The sequence below is a fragment of the Hippoglossus stenolepis genome, chromosome 3, assembly GCF_022539355.2.
Source record: "Hippoglossus stenolepis isolate QCI-W04-F060 chromosome 3, HSTE1.2, whole genome shotgun sequence".
Classification (NCBI taxonomy): domain Eukaryota; kingdom Metazoa; phylum Chordata; class Actinopteri; order Pleuronectiformes; family Pleuronectidae; genus Hippoglossus; species Hippoglossus stenolepis.
This window is the reverse complement of record NC_061485.1, coordinates 27457092-27463828: the sequence shown is the minus strand read 5'-3', so window position 1 is coordinate 27463828 and position 6737 is coordinate 27457092.

Below are 6737 nucleotides of genomic sequence, written 5' to 3'. Positions count from 1 at the left end.
CAATGGAATTGTAGCTTATTTCTATCTTGCTCCACTTAGCACCGAAATGAACAGTTTTTTTGGGGACCAGCTAGCGTAGCTTGCATCAGCTCTATGCAAGCTAATAGGGGTATCAGCAGTTGCCTGCATCGGAGAACATCAAAGCGAGCAATTCCCTCTGAACACAAAATCTGAGTGCACGCAGCGGGCATGCATGCAAAAAACACACACTCAGGCATGCACATACACACACAGACTCGGGTGCATACAGCGGGCATGTGGGATGGGGTAGCTTCTTGTTTTCACACAGTATTTCCATATATGTTAATAGCGTTCTTGTTATTGTGCAGAAACAGCCGGTGGTGTAATGAAGTGATGAGCTGTCCTGGCTGCAGGGAAGAGGACAGGCAGGGTTAGAAAACAGTACAGTCTGTGAATTTTTTATTTTTTTTCCCAGACATTGATTTTGCTCCAAAACTCACAAACTGTACACACGCACAACAAAATAACACATACACAATTGATTTCCTGCCATTGTCCGTGTTAGTGCTGATATGAATGATGTGTTTGATGTGGAGCACATTGAGGTGAATCATTGATGTTTCTGCTAACACCAAACGATTACCCTGTGAACGGCTTCATTTGATTCTGCTTCTGAAAACGCTGCATGGGAACTGGGTCATGAAAATTGACACTCAAACAATCATACACCAAAGCGAGATGAATGGGGTTTATATGGAACGAGCGTAGCTTTTGAGCGGCTAACGGGTGTACTATCGTGTGTGACTGGAGCCATCGCTGCTCCTTTATCTGCACACCAGCGTGACAAACAAAACACGTCAGGGCGACCAAAGAACTGTAATCATATTTTTTTCTTCACCATTTGTTGTGTAATTTGATTTGCTCAGTGAGTGGCCACAGAGCGCTGCTCATTATCATCTGCATAATTCACTGTGAATTTCTGCCTACATCTCTTAGATGTCACGGAACAAATGTATTGAACAGATAGAGGTTAATATCTTTTAAACGTGTGTTTTTTCTCCTCGTGACTCATTATTTCAACAGAAAGAATTTGAACCAGTGAACATGGCGTCCTAAACATGATGCTCTGAAGCTTCATAGATTTAGAGTTAATGTGATCTAGACCTCCGTGTTATTATTGGAGGGATTTAGGATAGCTCCAAATACCACCTGCACACAAAGAGACATGATGAATTCATATCCACACATCTTACAGACTGATAAATAAATGCAACAGTTCACCTTGAATTTAGAAAATGTGTCCTGGTCCAGGAGCTGTGGCCCAACTCCGGAAGTGTCATGGGACCTTCTGATCCAGTCTACCTGTGTTTTGTGGTCTTGGGTAAAGCTCATAACCAACATCCCGGGGCGTCCTCGGAGGAGTCCTGCACAAATACGCTGTACAGGTGCTGTCTCTGTGAGCTGTTTGGTCTTTGCAGAACTGAGGAGACAGCTGTGTCTGAATCCTCCGCATTAACTAAAGCTCAGTGGCTGTTGGACTCTGCCACAGTTCTGCTTTCTTCGGGATACAGCCTGTAGTTTGCAGACACTTTTAGAAGAGTTTCCAAATGAAAGGGTTTGGAGGTCAGGGTGGTGGATGGGTAAAACATTTAAACCTCATGTACAGATCAACAGTAATTATTTGCTGTGTGTATATGGTGCAACGCAAAGTTGGGGTTGGAGTGGGAGTTTCCTAAACCAGAAGCAGGTGTAAATCAGCCATAATTGTCTTACATTGCCATTTATAATCCTTACTTATAAATGAATTAACATACTATAAAACTAATTTCTTACTACCATAAAACTTTATTCAATTAATATAACCAAAGTTATGTTAAAAGTATAGAAAACCTGAAAATAAATGTTGTTCTTGTAACAGTGAGGGTGTTGTAGAAATACAACAGGGGATACCACCGATTCCACATACTTTGACAAAGTATGTAGCCTATGTGTGATTTTATGAATAAATTAGCTATACCCTCATATAGTCAGTGACTGATTTCATACAAATTCAAAATTTCTTAAACATGATATTTTAGCTCTCTGAGATTTCGTCCCTGACCTAAATAATTATTATTAAGGGAATGAAGCTGCAAAACCACAGAGTGGCGCTGCAGGAAAGTAAATCTCTGTGCCGAATAACGGTAACGTGATTGAACTGATATTACTGTTTAGCGAGCTAACAGACTTCCGACAAGTGTGATGGTGAAAGTGCTGGAGGATTCCACTTAAACTTAAAAATGCACCTAAAACTTTCATGTATGTATGTATTTTTATTTAACTATTTCCCATCTTTGTTTCCTATTAGTGTTGGATTCTTTACTCTATATAACTAAATATAATCTTTTTTCCCTCTTCCATATATATTCAGTGTATTCAATTTCCTATCCGTTCTGTTACTGTAGACCTCGTGGAATACCTGTTATTCAGTAGGCTTAGAGCTGGCTGCTTTAAATAAATAAAACATTGTGAACAAATTAAAAACAATACAGTGTAGACTGTTGGGTGAATTATATTTATGGATTATATTTATTTTCATTTTATATTCATACAGTACTCCAGCCTGTTCAGACAACTCATGGCAGCAGTGCAGAAGTACCTCTCCTACTTTTTTCTGTAAAGCTGGTATGGTTGTACCTTCATTTATATATTCAGTAATTGTAATTATTATCAATTAATAAATATCCCAAACATTTAACATTGCCTGACATTGCTGCTATGCAACTGTAAGCTTTAGAGAGTAAATGAAAGACCCACAGCAGATACAGCGGTGGAATAGACTTTAACAAGATGGATGAGTTGAGCTCTAGGTGAGGTGGTTCGGCATCTGAATGAGACGTCACCCAGATGTCTCCATGTGGAGGTATTCCTGACTGACTTGGAGGAGAACAAGCTGGAGGGATCAGACTAAAAATTCCAGCTGACCCGAAAACGCCTCAGGGTTTCCCAGGAAGAGCTGGAGGCCTCGACTGGGGAGGTGTCTGTGCTACGCTGATTAGTCGGCTGCCACCGTGAACTAAACAAGTGAGCAAAAATTGATGAGCGGACAAGTGGATGAAAACAAAGCAGTTACTTTTTGTTTCTTACCAGTCTGCAAACTCTATATTTTTTTTCTATATTTCAAATCAGCAGCTAAACAGCTACCAGGAAATTCAGCAGACACAGAAGAACATGAACATTTCCATGGAATAGTGTTTATGTCCACCTAACTATTGTAAGTCCAACATACACCAGTTGTGTGACGCTGTAAATGCTCCTCTGTTTTCACCAGGTAAATCTGCATTAGGTTAACAAGGTTAACCTGGTCTGCTGTTTGGCTCTTCCAACTTCTAAACCAAAACAACGAGCTGAAAGACACTATTCAGCTCCATAGAGAGAAACAGCTTAACTGGTTAAATCACTGAGTGACTTGTCCTTTCACATTACACAGTCATTTGATCCATTGTTAATATAAAAAATAAGTTCATGTAGCTTTTAATTATTCCATCAGCGTAGCTTCTGTTTTATGAATATCATAGGGCTGAAACTGCCCTTCTGAAGTTCACTAAAGATCTTTTGATGAGCTCAGATCTTCTTTTTCTTCTTGTTACTACTTCATGACATGAACGCAACCCAAACAACTCAGCAGGACATTTTTTTTCCCAACTAATTTAGAAATAAGGCTAGTATCTCTGGGAATGTCAAGAGTTTATACTCTGCGTTATACATTCTGTTTCTTCTGTTTTATTGATTATCTACATTGAAGGGTGTATATCAAAGCTCAATGTCAGGCCGACACCATTGACGCAAATATAAATATAGATAGATAGCTAGATAGATAGAAACATCGGACTTGAATTTATAATTCTTGACGGTATTTTTCATGTCAGAAGAGTATGATATAAATATATAAATAGCCAAATGTCATTGAGTGATTAAACTTTCCTGGACGGTCAGGTACTTTTAGAGAAAATTGCTTTAATAAAGGTATTTTTAAATCAAAACATGGTATTTATCCACAAACTCGTCTGACACGATTAATGATGATCTTGACGTCAATCAAACGACTTAATGATTCACTTTTCAAAGGTGTCCGTTAATTGAACTTGCATTTCAGCCTGAAGCTGCCTGGCAAACGAGATGTTTATTGGCTGAGAGAAATACTGTCCAACAGCGGAGTCTGATTAAAATCTTTATGTCAATATAATGACTTAATGCGATTCATTCTGAGCAAACATATGCATAATTGAACTTGGCGCGTCTTTAAATCCGTTACCATGTGGCAAACATTTACACAATGATTATTATTCGCTCATCTGCATACATATACGTTATTTGGTAAACACTTATGTGCACACTTGGAGGGCTTGTACAAAGCTGGTCTTTAGTGGGACGAAACGCTGTTGTAGCTGTGAACGACAGATTCAACAGACTCTTTTCTCTCAGTTCATCTTTTTCCGTGTTGAAACAACAGCATGACCCCACCATGTCTGCAGCCGTGTGACACAGTAACAGAATCCTCAGCACTAAATTGAGCTTACGCATCTGTATTTCTTTTAAATTCATATATTTATATTTCTTTTGTCAGTGTGTACCTCATGAATTATATATGGCCTGTTTACAGAGCTGCACCATTAAGTCATGAATATATGCATAATATGATAGAGTTTGCACAATATGGTGCATAGAAAACCGATTCTGTTTGATACTGTCTGCTGTGACAGTCACTGCTTCTGTTATTATTTTATTTATAATTATTTATTATCATTGCTGATTGTTATACTATATATTTCTCTATTGTATATATACTATTATATACTGTAATATTTTAGTTTCTACATTGTATACTAATGTATATATATTTTATACTGTACTGTTGTATTTAATTTATACTCTATGCAATATTCCATGTCAATGTACTGTGTTTAAATAAAAATCTAAAACCAAATGTAAACCCTGTGTTTAGATTTTTAAGATTATAAATACTCTGATAGAGTACACCGTATTGTGGGGTCATTGCAAATTTCTCTACGTATTACACAAGAAAAAACAAACTAAATAAAAAACCTGTAAAATTTAATTTCACAAAAAAAAAAAAAAATACTCTCCGAAATCTTAAAACAAAGCTACTTTCTTATTTTATAATGTATTGTAAGCATAGACTCTAATGTTTTTTTAGAATGAACAAAGTTCGGACTTCTCTCATCCGTGTCGGGGCTCATATGTAACTGAGAAGACCAGCGTGGTGTGAGCATGCGGCTGCATGCTCTGTGCTGTGTTACTGAGCAGTGCGTATGCGTAGGCTGCTGCTGAAAGAGACAAACAGGCTGAATCCACCCACAGAAATAATAAATACAATACCAGCTTAATTCAGTTAATCAGACTCTCACGTCGAATGTGTCAAATGAACACAAGTACCTGGTTATTGTTAAACACCGTATTAACCTGATTAATGTCAAATCCTTGTGTACACATAGTTGTCAGGATTTCTCCCCTCCCCTATTTTGTAACTTAAAGTAATTACTTACTTTAAGTGCATTTAATTGACACAAAAGGTTGTTTCCCGGTTTTTCAGAGTGTGTGTGTATTTATCAGAGCTTCAAAGCTGACAGGACAGGGAGAGCACGGCTTTTCTTCACAGCACGAGCATGTCTTAATTTTTGTAAAACGTCAAATGCTGTAGAAATCATACACAGTCTTTCTCCTTACAAAAAACGTATTGAAACGCTGCACGCACATGATCAAGAAATGCAGCTGTCGAAATCCGGTTCTTCACATTCCTCATCAACAGGACACTGAAGAACTCAGCTGACGGTAATCTAACAGCGTCTAAACACACTGATTGGTGCTGTTTGGCTCGAAAGCCCTCTGTCTCTCTGGCACATTCCCAGAGGTCATTGATTTCCTTGCCTTCGTATTACTGTCCCTTGTTTAGTAAAGGCAGGGTGGCCTCACTCCGAACTGAGAAGTTTAGACTTATTCAACAATTTTGCTCTCCTGGCTTATTAATCACATTTGGTTTGAACAGCGGCAGGTCAATCCAGTAAAATACAGCCGGTGATGAATTAGCACACCTTTTTTTCCCACAGATATTTTGTGTTTTGTTAAGGAACAGTCCACACGCAGCAGTGTAAATATAATAAAGAACAGAACTACAACTACCTATGCAGTGTCTGGAAGAGTGATCTGACAGCACAATCCCCAGCGACTTCATCTCGCTCAGCGCTCACCGATTGTTTACTCGATGAAATATACTGGTGGAATTACAACACCGCGAGCTGCACACATGCATTGTTCCAAGGTTGTTCACAATGACTTTATTGTGACTGTGCGGAGATTTACACAGATTTGAAGTCTTGTTAATGAATTTGTATTATTTCGCTTGATAGAAGAAAACGTGACAATACATGCCCGAGTGTTTAAATCCAGACAATGTAGAGTGTTTAAATCCATCGGTATTGTCTGGCACTCCCTCACGATGAGGACCTGCTGTGAGGCGATAAGAGACGGCAAAACCTCGCACTGCCACGACTGGCTTTGTGCTCGGTTCTCGGTCAACCACGGGACTTTCGGGGGACACGAGTACGCGGAAACAGCCGAGGCTCTGAGGGTTCCCGATCACAGATACAAAGAGCTATCACCACCGCTCTCACAGAAGTCAGTCAGGGGACAGTGTAGATGGTCATTAGCGATGGGGGGGCTCAGTGTCGTCATGGGGACAAGGCTACGGCTGATAATTGGGTGTGGGACTTGATGGC